Genomic DNA, 15,200 nt, shown 5'->3' with positions numbered 1-15,200 from the left:
GTGGTTCCCATCTCCGTACTGAATCTTGGAGGTAATACAGCTCCTGATTTGAAGATACTTCCAAAAATGGTCTTTTCCCTTTAGCTTATATTTTCTCACTAAGTCTGAGTATGATATAAACACATCATCTTCAAATAGATCAGCAATGTTACATATACCACTACTATGCCACTTCTTCCTAAATACTGATGTCTTTCCAATTTTAATCATTGAGTTATACCATAAGGAGGAGTAGGATTGCTTACAATGTGACCATTTAAACATTCTATGTATTTTAGTCCATATCTCTTTGGAGTGTGCCATGATAGGGTTGGGTAAATTAGGCGGAGACTGGGAGAGTCTATCTATAGGTGAAAAAGGGAGTGCCAACTTATTTTCAATAGCAACCCATTCTAATGCATTATCTTTATTCCAGTGTCTGGTTATTTTGGCCATTTCGAAAGAGGTGCAATATAATCTTGGGTCTGGCAATCCCAGTCCTCCTTTATCTCTAGGTGAACACATTTTGCTAAACTTCATTCTGGGTCTTTTCCCTTCCTATAAGAAGTCTTTAATTATTTTATCATATCGTTTGAAAATCTGAGGGGATGTAGTTACTGGTAACATCATGAGTATATAATTGAATTATGGTGAAATCACCATTTTTATAACATTAATTTTACCCCATAATGTCAGATTAATTTTCCCCCATTTATCTAGATTATTTTTTATTTTTTGTAGTACCGGTTCAAAGTTTAATGCCGGCATTTCTTCAACATCCTGGCTTAGTTTTATTCCCAAATATTCAATCCCTTTTGGTACCCATTTAAACCCAAAGTGTGTCATTAAGTTTGAATTGAGTAATCCCGTAATAGGCATGGATTCCGACCTTGATTGATTGTGTCTCTGAGATTGTATGTACAATACATCAATTTGGCTGTGTCCGTCACATGCAGAAGAGAGACAGTGAAACAGCATTAATTGTGGAGAAATTGCGTCTTCCCAGTCTGTTCTAACAGCAGAGCCTTAACTGGGATGACTAGATAAGGGACTTCAGTGACCAGTGCAGAGAACAATTATTATTGAGGGGTTGAAATCTTCATGTTGTTTTGAAGGCATTAGAAGGATAATATATTCCTCGGTTTTTGAAGGTTATTGCATCTGAATCACCAGTCTAGACTATTGATTCAGGTGTTTTACAGGAAATATTTAAAACATATGAGACATCCTGCCCTGTTTTGAATTGAGCACTTTAAACGTAAGACCCTGCAGCTGGTAAAATATGGATGCAATCATTTTGCAAACCTGTAAATTAAAGAATATTGTCAATATTGTTCACATTCACACACTCTAATTTTAACACATGAACAAATTGCTACAAACCCAATCAAGCTGAGATGAAAACACAGAGTACTGGGGGGGAAAGGGGTTCTATTTTGGTGTTAGCCAATATCACTTAAAATATTGCCCTGATAGTCGACATCTAATCTAAACTCCATTTCCTGTAACACCCCCTAGAATGGATTTGTGTGCCACAGCTGAAGTGCCATTGTAGAGAGATTCAAACTTTCCTGGCCTGTTTATTTCCTTTTAACCAATTTACACAATCACTTGCTAATGCAGCACGGTGAAATAAAGCATTCTGCCATGGGAAGCCACATAGAGAAAGAGACAATAGTCTGCAGAGAAGAACTCTGGCACTTGACGGGGGAAGCTTTGTGCATATCTTGAGTTGTATCACTGATGCCCTCAGCATGACTCAGTTCATCCTTCAGCCAATGAAAAAAATGCTCTGCAAATGGCTACAGAGCCTGCAGCATGTTTAGAAATGCTATGTGAATATTTTCCTATAGAAAAAAATAAGGCCCTACATGTTAATGTATTGTTGGCAGGACTACCTCTGTTCTTATTCACATTTTAGTGTCTGTATTTGCTGTGGGACAAAATGACAGGAGACTCTTGGTTTTGGTTTTTCTAGTTTCCATTTGTTTGACAGTGGGCTGTGGAGAGACTTGTATTAGTAAGGCTGCAGCCATCAGAGCTATGCCCTGGTACACTACCCTGTGTGCTGAGAAACATCTACCTTTTAAGGGTAAAGAAAATACTTGTTTCTCTGGTATATTAGTTTTGATATTTTTAAGAAAATATGTAAGACTAAGGAACTGTGATAGAGGAGATATGATATATTATGCAGGGCAAATTTGCCTTCCTTCAGTCCTATAGAAGTTCATTCAACAAAGGTGTTCCAATCCTGCAATTTAACAGACAGCAGGCAAATAGTTTGGATTAGATTTGTTTTAAAATGACTGTGTTACTCTATGGTCTCAAACCTGGCTCTATTTCCTACGTAATGGCTGTCTGTCACGTAGCTCTCTCAGTAACAGAGTTTGTACAGGAGGAAGTGATGAAGTTTCACCCAGTGGTTAAAGGTCATTTATTATACACTTTGAAAGCATTGGTTTAATTTATACTTTGTATACTTGCAGTGTCATCTCACTTCCGGTACCTAATGTTATTAGTACTGCTGGTCCCATACCTCTAGTTAGTACAGTATTTGTAATTTAAAATAGTAAGATGCGGGCTACCTATCACCACCTTTCCAGATAAATGAATAAAATAAAGAAGAATACAGAATACCTCTGGAAGATAGATTGTATTTTTGTTATCGTCATTTAAATTTGGACACAATAATCTCTAAATCTGCTACTAATTTAAATACAATAAATAAACAATGCATGTTCTTTTTTGTGTGCCCGCTATTGTTCATATGTAGGCCTTGTATGTGTTTGTTTTTGTTGTAGGAATATTGGCTAGCGCTGTCACAGTAAGAGATATTGAGAATAAACAATGCCAGAAGGAGAAAACACACACACACAAACACACACAAATGCACACACACACATTTTCTTCTTAATAACAGCATGTGAACACGAAATGTAAATGTGCCATCTTCAGACGTAATTATTGTTTGTGTTTTTCTTGATTTTGAGCACTACAGTAGCTGATTTTGTATTGTACATACTGTATGTATACATTTCCACTTGCACTTTTTTATGCTATACTGTGAAAACACAAGAAGCTCCTTAGATATTACTGTTGCACACTGAACATGACACACAATAGTCCCTACAATAGTGTGCTGACAATGGCAAAGATACCAAAGATAGAAACAATAGTTGCTGGAATACAAAGTAATGCAATCCATCGCAATACCTTTGCAACAATGTTACCTTCTTAAAGCTTCTGAGGAATATTTTTTCTCTCAACTGTGGCCCAAAGATTAGTTCAGAGCACATTTGTGGATGCACTTTGTGTGTTTTGGTTTAATTTTTTTTTCATTTGAATTGTATGCAACAGTTCAAAATCAAAGCATTTTGGATTTAAAATTATAAAAGGTGAAGAAAACAGCAAAACCTCGCTTTTGAAACAATGGAAACTAAATGTTTTGCCTTTCTACTTTATAAATCATTAACAAATTAATTACCAAAGCTTTTGTTGATGAACTTTGTTTTTTCAATTGAATTTATTCATCATCCATGTCTATTTGCAATGAAGTGCTTAAGAGATTGTCTTAAGCACTTCATTGCAAATAGACATGGAAACTACAATGGTATATTGTGAGACAGTATACATTTGTCTACTATTCAAAAGATTTTTAGTCATGCTGGTTGTGTGGCTTTAGTCATGCCGACATCCACCTTTGATGTAGCTCTGATGTTTAGTCCATCTTACACTTTGGTCCGGACTGTAATATCTCAGCAACCATTGGACAGGCTGCTACGAAATGTGGCCGAGACTTGAAAAGACCGAAATGGTGCCAAGAGATTTAATTCTTAATATCTTTGGAGATTCCCTTACTTTTCCTTTCGCACCAACAAGAGTTTTCCAATTGTGGTATTCGACTGAAATGTTTCATCAATTACTGGATGGACTCAGAGGACCCGAGAGGTTCAAGACATGTACTGTATGTGCCAAAATGTATATGTGTATAACTAAATTCCTGCATAAAAAATACTATCAGCCACAGCTTTACAGAACATTAGCATTACTAAGTAGCAAATGTTGCACTGCTAACACACTAAACAGGTTAGTAGTTAATTGTATACTTTGTATACTTACTTAAAATCAGCATATTAGCATTGTTAATTGTTTACAGTACTGTTAATATTATGTAGCTATTCCTTTTTAATAATCTTTTTAATTTGTTTAATCTGTTTTAAAATTGTTTTATTATTGTGTGCATCAACAGAATGATTGATTGCTTTGCCAGATTCAATTCACTATTACACACTTTCCATACTACTTGTATCATCCATAAAGAGTTCCCTCATCAAATTCCACACAATGTGCTGTATCATAATACATCAATGTTGTAATATAGAATAGCATGTACCTGATTGTAAACACATTCAATTTCACATTTTCCTGGGCGGACCTGCACACACAGGGGGCAGGCTGTAAAACATAAATGGAACTGCCATGATGTACAGTATGAGAAAACCTATCCAAAGTACTGATCAAAGGCAGCGGAATCGTTTCAACCAATTCAACCCCTGAACTTTTCTTACATCCTCCTCCTTTTTAATCTTACACTTTTCCAGGAAACAAGAAATTGCTAGTATGTTTTCTTATATGAAGCCATGGAAGAAGGTGGCTCTATATGTAATGTGCTGTAAAAAAGAAAATGGGTCAAATGATGGGTGTCAGAAGATAAGAGGCCCCTGCATTGTCAAGCCTATTTACACTTCATCTGAACCCAGCGATTTATCAAATTACAGCCCGTTTCTAAGAGCTGCCAGGGGAGATTAGCAGTATATGGAGAGGGAGAGGTGATTTCTAAGTGCAGCCCTTTTTGCTTTTGCTTCTAATCAATGAAGCATCCTCCACTCACACACCTATATGTATTTGACCCGACTCACACTTTCCTCTTTCTACCCGTCTCACTCTCAGGCAGCCATTTCTTAAAGAGTTTCATACAAATCTCAGGAGTCAGTGTATGCGTAAGGTTGTGTATGTACTGTATGTGTGCTTATTTGTGTATGGGAGCTTGTCTGCATGTGCAAGTGGATGATGTGTTTTCTTGTGATTGTGTTTTGGCGAGCTGAGCTGTAATACTGGAGAGGCTCTGGCAGCTCCATTATCTGGGCGGTGTCAGCCTGCCTGCCTGTGCACGCTACTTTTGTTTGCGGCCCACTCTCCCATTCAAACACTTATTTGCTGCCCTGATGTACCCTGTCAAGCCCCTTCTGCCTCCTCTCTGTCAGTGAGCCAGGCTTACTTGGCTGTGCCGCTAACTCTGTTGCTTCAAGGCTGCCTGCACTATGATACGACCCCTATTCTTAAAGCATTAAGCAAGATTTATAAAAAATAAAAAAATCTGTCAAATATGTTCCACTCCCACATTACTAGACAAGTTTGTTAAAAAGAAAATTGGAATTCAGGTTGTGGTCACGCCATTGGCCTTAACAAAAAAGGTAGTTCATAATTCATGTCATATGTGAGTCAGATTATATCAAGTGAGGCTAAATTTAGCATTTTACAAGTAGCCGAGGTTTGAATGTGATTAAGGCTAGGCGGCTTCTGCCAGAGAACGTCCACGGTGACTCAGCATTTGATCAAGTCAGTAATTGAGGGCAAGGTGTAAATAGATTACCGTTTCAATTAACTCTTAAGATCACACCCAGAGACACAAAGACGCATAAAACCTGCAGGCAGACTTGGAATACGGGAGGGAGGGATCGGACAGGGAGAAACACTCTCTGGAGCACAAATCGCAGCGCAATTAAAAGTATTAAATGTGGAAATGATTCCGGGAGCCATTTTAAACAACCGCCCAGGGAGGAAGCAACAGCAGTGAAAAGTCATCTAACTCATGCAGCAAACGAGAGCACGATTAAGTGACTCGGGAGGCCCAAACATCATGCTGCGTAGCTAGTGAAATGACTCAGTAACCCCAACAGTGGCCAGTTAGATTAAGTAATCATTCAACAGTTAGAAACCTTCCACTTGTAAGTAATTATAATGGCCAGTATGTGTCTGGATATTGTTGCCAGGAGAGGTCAGAGTCTATAGTTCCTTAGAGGCTATTACTGTTCTTCCATCTCATACATTTCAATTAAGGTCACTGTGTTTGAGGCTACTGAAGTTCTTCAGTCTGACACTAGGGGCAGCAGTTGTTAATACTGATAGACCATGTACTGAACATGTACTATATTTACAACTACTGGATGAATTGTCACACTGGGGATAAATTCTAAAGACTTTGTTCATCATCTGACACTTCCTTTAGCACCACAAGCAAGCAATACTCTTTAAAATCCCTTGATCCTGCCTCTGGTGCCACTGACATGTTAAAAAATAGTTTGGTTCAGATTAAAAAACTTGATTAAAACTTTTCTTTAAATGACATCTAAATCATCCTCAGCTGTTCTAATTAGCAAATGCAGGCATCCAAATAGGCTACACTAAGCTGAACTGTGGTATTGAACCTCAATAATAAATGCTACCTAATTGTCAACAATCACGTTCCAACATTTCCAAGAATTCAAGTGAGGCTCGAGGTGTTTTTTTTATGCAAGGTTCACTGTCACTGTTTGTTTTTTAAAGCAAAGTGTTTCCAACTACAAGCTTTGGATTCAGAGAATAAGCTCTCCGCTTCTTTCTTTTTCTCTCCCACTGCCCTCCCACGTATTTGCATTCATTTTCCCCACTACCTCCCTCCGTCTGTCTCCTGGCTCCAAAAGAAATCTGCTTCAAACCATCTGTCTCCAAGCGCAACACATGCCTCCTCTGGTGACTAGAGTAAAGGAGAAAGAGCATGTGGAGACACAATAGACCCATTACAGGAGCAAATTGTCTCCCTTCTCCCTTCATCCATCCAGATGCTAGGGCTCCACAAGTGGGATTAAGAAAGAAAATGTCTGGTTGCTACTGAGTAGACATAAGTGGAAGTGGTATACAAGGAAATGACAGAGTATGGCACAAATAGTAAACAAAACACTGGTAATGTCAACTCAATGTTATCCTGTGAAATGCCAAATATGCTGCTTAAAGCTATAGTGTGTAACTTTTTCATATGAATGAATGCCGGTTACATTCAAGCCGTCGCCAATGGAGTTGGCACAACATTGATTAAGCCTATCAGCTCCACAAAACTCTCTGTATTTTGTCAGTAGCTATGGCAGTTTTTACAAATTGGTGTCGGCCCCTCGACAAGCTGCAGACAATTCCCAAGAAGCGCCCGATATGTTTATGTTTTTTGATTCTATAGAAAAAAACTCAACGTACAGCAGCAGGTATAAAATCCATGGACGATCACTATAGGCTTTAGCTCATTTAGATGCGACGACAGTGTTGTAATTACTCAGAATTGCTCATGGGGGAAGTTAAGCACTATAGCTTTAAAGGTTACTTAGGTTCTAGAATAACAGCTTTTACTTTTATACTAAAATCCCCTACAAAGTACTGGAAACACCAACACTACAGAAGAACTGCAGTGTTGGCATTAACAATATCTTGAGTGTTTGTGTGAGAGTGAGTGAGTGAGTGAGTGAGTGAGTGAGTGAGTGAGTGAGTGTGTGAGTGAGTGAGTGAGTGAGTGAGTGAGTGAGTGAGTGAGTGAGTGAGTGAGTGAGTGAGTGAGTGAGTGAGTGAGTGAGTGAGTGAGTGAGTGAGTGAGTGAGTGAGTGAGTGAGTGAGTGAGTGAGTGTGTGAGTGAGTGAGTGTGTGTGTGCGTGCGTACGTGTGTGTGTGTGTGTGTGCGTGTGTGTGTGCGTGTGGTCCATCGTTTCTTATGTCAGCAGCGTCTGCGCTCTCACCACAGCTCCTCTGCTTGGCTGGTGTAAATGCAGAGCCGGATGGAGAGCACAGCAGGGCGTTTGGAGGCTGAAGCCTGCGTGATACAGACCATGGAGCATGCATGCATGAATGCTGACTCTACAGAGGGCTGGGTTGTGCATATAGTTTTCAACTTTGTGATTGGTCTTGGGAATAGGGGGTCCAACTATTTTCCATATAAAACTCCTCTGCCTGCAGCATGTCTGGTTATATCTAAGCCCAGGTCACTTTATACAAATGATAATGGGGAAATATTTATGAGTGAATGTCATATGTGTCGCAGTATGTTCCAATTCAGACTGAAGAGAATTTTTTTTAAACATATTATCTGACAATGAAACAGCAGGATGGTAGATTGGCACAGCAGACAATAAGCAATTTTGGTGTTTTAGCCTTTCTGCTGCTGCTCATATTGTCAAAGTGCGAGGACAACAACACTTTTTTTTCTTTTTTCCCAGAGTTATGACTCAGAGGGTGTAAGCCAGCTACAGAATGCTAATCCTCCTGCAGTATACTGCAAAACACTGACAACAGTCCAGAAGGTAAGAGTCAGTGCTGATTTTGATTGAATCACTCTCCGAGTCACCCATTCAGAAATCCGTAGACATTATGCAAACCGTCGCTTATCAGTTTTATAACGGCTTACACATGTCTCTTTGTTTTCTGGTTTTGTAGTTAGGTCACCCGGGGGACGAGCTTCCGTAAAAGTTTAACAACCTGCCATACTTTTTTATCCTTTATTACAATGACAGTTATTTTATTAAACAAGAAAAAACTAAAAATAAGTTTCACCTATGCATTCCTTCAAGTTACTTTTTTTTCTTTTTTTCAACAGTTGATGAAATATCATGGTGCTACCTAGCAACAAAACATCTTTCAAGAAAAATTAATTTTTCGACATTCAGAATGAAGAAAAGTTGATGTTATAAGTAGCCTGTGCGTTCACAGTGACAGTTACAATGTTTCAGTTAGAAATGATTAAAGTCAAAAGGTTGAATATACCATTCCAGAGAAAGCTTGTTGATATTTCTGCCCCCAGACGCACCTTGCCTTAGCAACAGCAGTAATCACTAACTACACCAACGTCACAAACGCTACCTGTTGCTGAGTGGTTGGAGAAGTGTTGACGGTCCCGGGTCAAGCTCCCTTTGTTTACATACCCAATTACGGAGCCTGGGCTGTGTATCAACGCCAGACTTTTTTTTCAGCACACACACACACACACACACACACACACACACACACACACACACACACACACACACACACACTCACAGTACAGACAGGTAGCGGACAGTGAGGAGATATTCACTGGTTGACAAAAAGTGTTTTGGTTTAGAATCGTGGTCTCCACATTTTTTTGCTTTTTTACCATGGACAACAGTTATATAAACAATAATGAGAAGTGGTCTAATGAGGCAAAAAAATGCAATAATAGTGCGTACTAGAAAATAAAGTGAATACAAATTAGGTTAAAAAAAACACAACAGTGACATTGTGCACTCTATTGATAGAAATGTGACTGAATATGTCCATTTATATGTATAATGCTGACAGTCTCATAAAACTAAAACTCCAGAATCAAGGTACCATCCCTATAAAATTGTTTTAAAATGTGTTAAACACATTATTGCTTACAGTATACACAAAGGAAATTCAGTAGTACAACTATTTCATTGAAGGATGCAGTAGAGAAAAGGCCAACAACTTAAAGATCTCCTATTATACTACTTTTCTCGTCTTAAATCTTTTATCGGTATCAGGGACACTGCACTTGGTTGGTTCAATTCTTATCTTTTTAATAGAACCTGTGCGGCCACCATCGGCAACCACTCTTCCTCTACAACCCAAGTAGCCTATGGTGTACCGCAGGGTTCGATTTTAGGTCCTATTTTATTTTCAATATATATGCTCCCACTCGGCCAAATCATCCAGCGGCACAATGTTTCCTTTCATTGCTATGCTGACGACACACAGATATACCTACCGCTGAGACCCAACGATCCGAGAAGCCTGGCTGCTGTTTTAGACTGCCTCAAAGATGTGAACCGCTGGATGGCCCATAACTTCCTCCAACTTAACAACTCCAAATCTGAAATAATACTGTTCAACCCGCCAAGCACCATCACCAGTCCCATCAGCCTCGGTCCATTATCCGATAATATTAAGCCCACTGCCAGAAACTTAGGTGTCATTTTAGATTCAGACTTCACTTTCATCCCTCACATTAACCAACGTTGTACAGTCATGTTTTCTCCAGATCAGAACCATCTCAAAAATTAAAAATTTTCTATCACAACCCGACCTTGAAAAAATCATCCATGCACTAATATTCTCCCGTCTAGATTACTGCAACTCTCTGTTAACCGGCATCAACCACAAATCACTCTCCCGCCTCCAGTTGGTTCAGAACTCAGCAGCTAGGCTTCTCACTGGTTTTAACAGACGGCATCACTCCTGTTTTAGCTTCTTTTCACTGGCTCCCTGTCCGTTTTAGAATCGATTTTAAGATTTTATTGATCACTTTTAAGGCTCGTCGGGGTCTTGCCCCCGAGTACGTCACAGACTTGTTGACCCCGTACGAGCCTGCTCACAGCCTTAGATCCGCGGGTGAGGCCCTCCTTACTGTTCCAAGGTCGAGGCTCAAGACTAGAGGTGATCGGGCCTTCTCCACAAGGGCGCCTCGGCTTTGGAACGACCTGCCCGCGGAGATAAGGCTGGCTGAATCGGTAATCTCTTTTAAATCACTTCTTAAAACACATTTCTATAGACTTGCTTTTACGTGATGCCGTCTATTTATTCTTTTTATTCTCTTCCTCAATGTCTTTTTATCCTAGCACCTATTCATCTTGTTTGGTTTGTTGTGTTGTGTGTGTGTATATACGAGTATGTGTATTTATCTTTTTGTATGAGTGTTTTTTTGTATTAATATGTATTCATTTGATTGTACTTGCTTGTATGTATTTTGTTAAAGCACTTTGTAAACTAATGTTTTTAAAGGTGCTATATAAATAAAGATATTATTATTATTATTATTAATTTCTTGTTAAAAACTGCTAAATAGAGCAACCTGACACGAATCACATCACAAAAAACCATGTAGATTTTTGGGAAACTCTTCCTCTCATCTGAGCGAGCACAACAGTCTCTCTCTACACTCGGCTCTGTGCTTCTCCGCCCCCCCTCCTGCAAACCCCACTCCGTTGTGATTGGTCACCTTACTTCCGGAACACATTCAGCAGCACGCGGGGAGATTTGAGAGCAGGAAGGTGGGGGCATGGCCGGAGCTTGCCGGAGCAGCATTACCATACATGGAAACATCCGCTTTTGTGACAACAACAATATCCGGAAATTCTGAACCGATTTGAACACGTGATTTCTCGACCGGCTGATTTCTCGACCGGCTGCCCTAGTGTTTAGTGCTCTGCACTGCCACCCCAGACGGTCAGCGTCTAAATACATCTAAATGCATGTACGTCATTATTTGATAAGCTAGTATGGTTAAACATGACTATAAATCATTATAACAACGTTTATAGGTCATAAAAGTCAAAAAGTATCATAGGTCCTCTTTAACATCACATTCTGTAGAATAGGCCAGATTAGAGATTCATTTTGATGACATGAATGTAATTTCTTCATGTTGCTTTTTCTCTTCAAACACACTTTGCGACAGAGATAGGAGCATGCAAGCAAACACAAAAACCTATTTTCAGTCTAAGGCTCAGCTCACTGTGTTTCCAGGGTTGCCAGTAAGATGAATATCCACCTCAGGAAGTGATTCGGCACTTCTGAGTCATCTGACACAGATAAATGGTTTTCAGGTTTGTTTGTTTGTTTTTGTTTCATATAAGAAAAGAACTATGTCTCCTCCTCACACAAATAAGCTCTGACTGCCACCCGCTCTGATGTTACAGAAAGAAAAGAGTGGGCCTACATACAAAAAGGAAACTTTACAATCCAGAGGCGCACATTTACATTTTAGGCATTTGGCTGACATTTTGATTCTTTAGTGAATAAGTTGCATGGACAAACTAAGCTGGTGGCAATTTTCAACCGAAACCAAATTGTTCGAGAAAGACCACCGCTGGTGCCACATGAAACCCCACCTCATCCTTTGAAATCTGCGTCAGATGTACATTCAGTAAGGCTAAATTATCACAATGGTATACAGCTAATAGGAGGGAATATGTCGGCTGCAGAGAAGAGCAGAAAAGACTATGAAGCAGAGCTGCAATTAAAAACGTTTCATTTTCTGTGTTCTCGTCCGTTTGATCTCGATATGTAAACCTCCTATCTCCAGCTGTAGAAAAAGCCAGCGTTGTTCACTGATATAAAAAAAAAAAGGCAGAGCAGTTACATGACTAAAGTCAGCATGCGTTTTGACACACATCACAAAGACAAGCTGCTGCCTGTGCTCCAATGTTTAATTATAAATCCCAGAGGATAAAAGACCACACTGACACATCATGTAAGCCTTCATGTAAACTTCCAGACATGCTTTTTAGGGAAAGACTTGTATGGATACAGTTTCTCTGTCAAATTATGTGTCAAACAAAGTTCTACAGCTATAGACACAAAGTGGGGGCTTTAGTGTGGTTGGTGATCTGCCTCGTTCCTTTCTAGACAGAACCAGAGAACTGAGTATGGTCGTTTAAGCTTCTTTCACTTCCATGTAAACTTACTTTGCCTCTGTGAACCTGTCCTTGTTCCCGATCCTAACTGCCTATTCCTTTTCCAATGTAGCTGTCTTGAGTTAAGCTGTCAACCAGAGTTTGCCATTGCTACAACTCAGCAGTCCTCACAGAACCTGATGTATGACATTAAAGTCTCAGGTGAGGGTTGTTAACAGTCCTGAAAACGTCCCGTGAGTACATTCCAAACACGCCCGAAGATCCTCCATGGCTTCACTTCTCCCCTGCTTTGAATTTGTCATAACAGGTTTGTAGAACACTTATTTCTGCCATGTGTGAGGGAATCAGCTGGACCTTGATTTGGTCGGAATGAGCCAATACAGGGCAGGGGAGAGCATGATAGGCGTTACTGTCTGTAGTGTGAAATAATTCGGGATATGGCTGGGCATTGAATTAACTATCTGTATTTGGGGAGTATGTGGCCCTTTGTTTAAATCCCTATGGACGATAACTAAGGAGTCTGGGTTTGTCCGCTTCACACACACAATCTGGTCGGCGAGCATACACTGTGTCTGCTACACGTTGGCCTGTGTCGGAATGTAAACCCCAACCAAGATGAATGAACAGAACTGACGGGGGAATAAATAGGTTTACGTTTAAGTGCGGAGAGCAGTGCTGCAGGATCAATGTCACATCATTACACTAGCCACCGTTAACTGTATAAGAGTTGTGTGTCACAACTAGCTCTGAAAAGTTGTCCGGTATCGATCTACACAGACACGTCTCTGTTAGGCACAAAACGAGAGATGTAGGACAGCCAAAGGCAGCCATCCACTGCATCATCTTTTTAGGTAGCAGACTGCTGTCTGTCAAGGTGATTGACTGCCTTAATATTAAGCAATGTGATGAGCTGTATTTAAACAAGCTTCCCCATTTGAGAACTAATGGTATTCCTTTGAATTCGAAGGTAGGTTGGAGGGGGCACCATCATGAAACCAAAAAATATATATACAATATGAATTTCTCTAAAACAGAATACCAACTTGTGCCCCTGTCTGGGGTATACTCGCTGAATATTATCCTCTTCCTTTTCACTTTACTTCAATATAACAATTTAAAAAACATGTGTGTGTGTGTGTGTGTGTGTGTGTGTGTGTGTGTGTGTGTGTGTGTGTGTGCGTGTGTGTGTGTGTGTGTGTGTGTGCGTGCGTGTGCGTGTGCGTGTGCGTGTGTGTGTGTGTGTGTGTGTGTGTGTGTTTGTGTGTCACAAATGCTGAGATAGACTGGTCATACTACCACTGCTTTGGTCGCCATTTGATTGTAGCAAGCAGAGATAGCTTAATACTGTGGCCTCGGTCTCATGCAGTTCTATTTTATATGGTCGCTATCTTTAATTAGCTAAGTTTCTAATGAAAGTTGCCAGATACAAGACACGTTTCTGACTTCCAACTTCTTAACAGACTTTCTTTGTAGGCTTGTGTGAGTGGTGGGTGTAAATGGGAGAAAAGAACAAGTGGTCAGTGATTCAACCTCTGGTGGAAGAGCAACAACACCCACAGGCCGGTAAGAGAGAGAGAGAAGCGAGTGCAAATTAATTTGATGGCTTCTTCCTCTGCAACCAAATGAACCTGAAACAATTGCAAATAAATGAAATTATTCAGGAGCAATTTAATTACTATAGAGGCCCCCAGGGCAAGCAATACAAACAACTTAGCCAGCCAGTAAGCATTAGAGAATGTACACTTATGAATAAATGATCCTCAGATCCCCAATTTGACATCACAAAAGATACACACTGGGCCCACCACCAAAGGCTCTCCAACTCTGCCAGAGTTGTCACTGCAAAAAGTAAAAACGTTATTTCTCTCTCTCTCTACCTCCCTCCCTATCCCTCTCAATGTCTATCTCCTTTCATTTTTCATGCAACAAAATGCAATTACATCTCTCTGCCACTGAATCCAGGCTACCACCGTTTGATACTGACACACAGACGTCCTGTGGGTGTGGAGGAGACATCATACGGCTTTGGAAGTCAACCACCTGCTGTGCGCATCCAGGCACGTCGCCGCTTGATCGGCAAAACCAATCACGCACAATTACAGGCATGTGGTAATACTGACAATCAAAATCTACGTCTACGTCCCAAGTTGACGCACCTTCTTCCTCGTTGATCTAAAAGCTGTCGCGGACATCAGTTGTGTGACAAGTGCAGCGATGCAGGTATACACTGCCAGATGGGAAGCCCGAGGCGAACATTTGGGATTCTAAATAAACTCCTCTTTTGAATATTTTTCTCTTTGTTTTACCAGCGTCACTGAACTCATCTGTGTTATACACAAAGTCATTGGGACGAATTAATGCATGAAAGACCACTTAAAGTGACGTTGGCTTTTTGTCATGTTTGTAGGCCTTCATCATGCTGACAAAGCAAAACACAGATACTTGAAAGCGATCACTCATTGCTTTGTAAAACCCCCTTGGAAATTCAAAAAATATACCTGCCAAATTTAGTGTTTGGCCTTGTGTGCTGACATTGAACTACTTTGAGGGCTTTTTTTTCTTTGTGGCCTTGTTTCTCTATCCTACCCTAAAACAATCAAACTTCACCATCACATCTCATTACCTTAGATTTCAACGATTTCCAGAATCTCTAAATCTAATCTACTACAACATCACAATGTCTCAGCTTGCTCTATTAAGAGAGTTTCGGTATTGAGAGATTTTATTTCCAGCCCAAAATGTTAAACATCC

This window comes from Ammodytes marinus, assembly GCF_949987685.1.
Source record: "Ammodytes marinus genome assembly, chromosome: 18".
Classification (NCBI taxonomy): domain Eukaryota; kingdom Metazoa; phylum Chordata; class Actinopteri; order Uranoscopiformes; family Ammodytidae; genus Ammodytes; species Ammodytes marinus.
The sequence above is the reverse complement of the archived record's forward strand: the minus strand, read 5'-3'. Positions refer to the sequence as shown.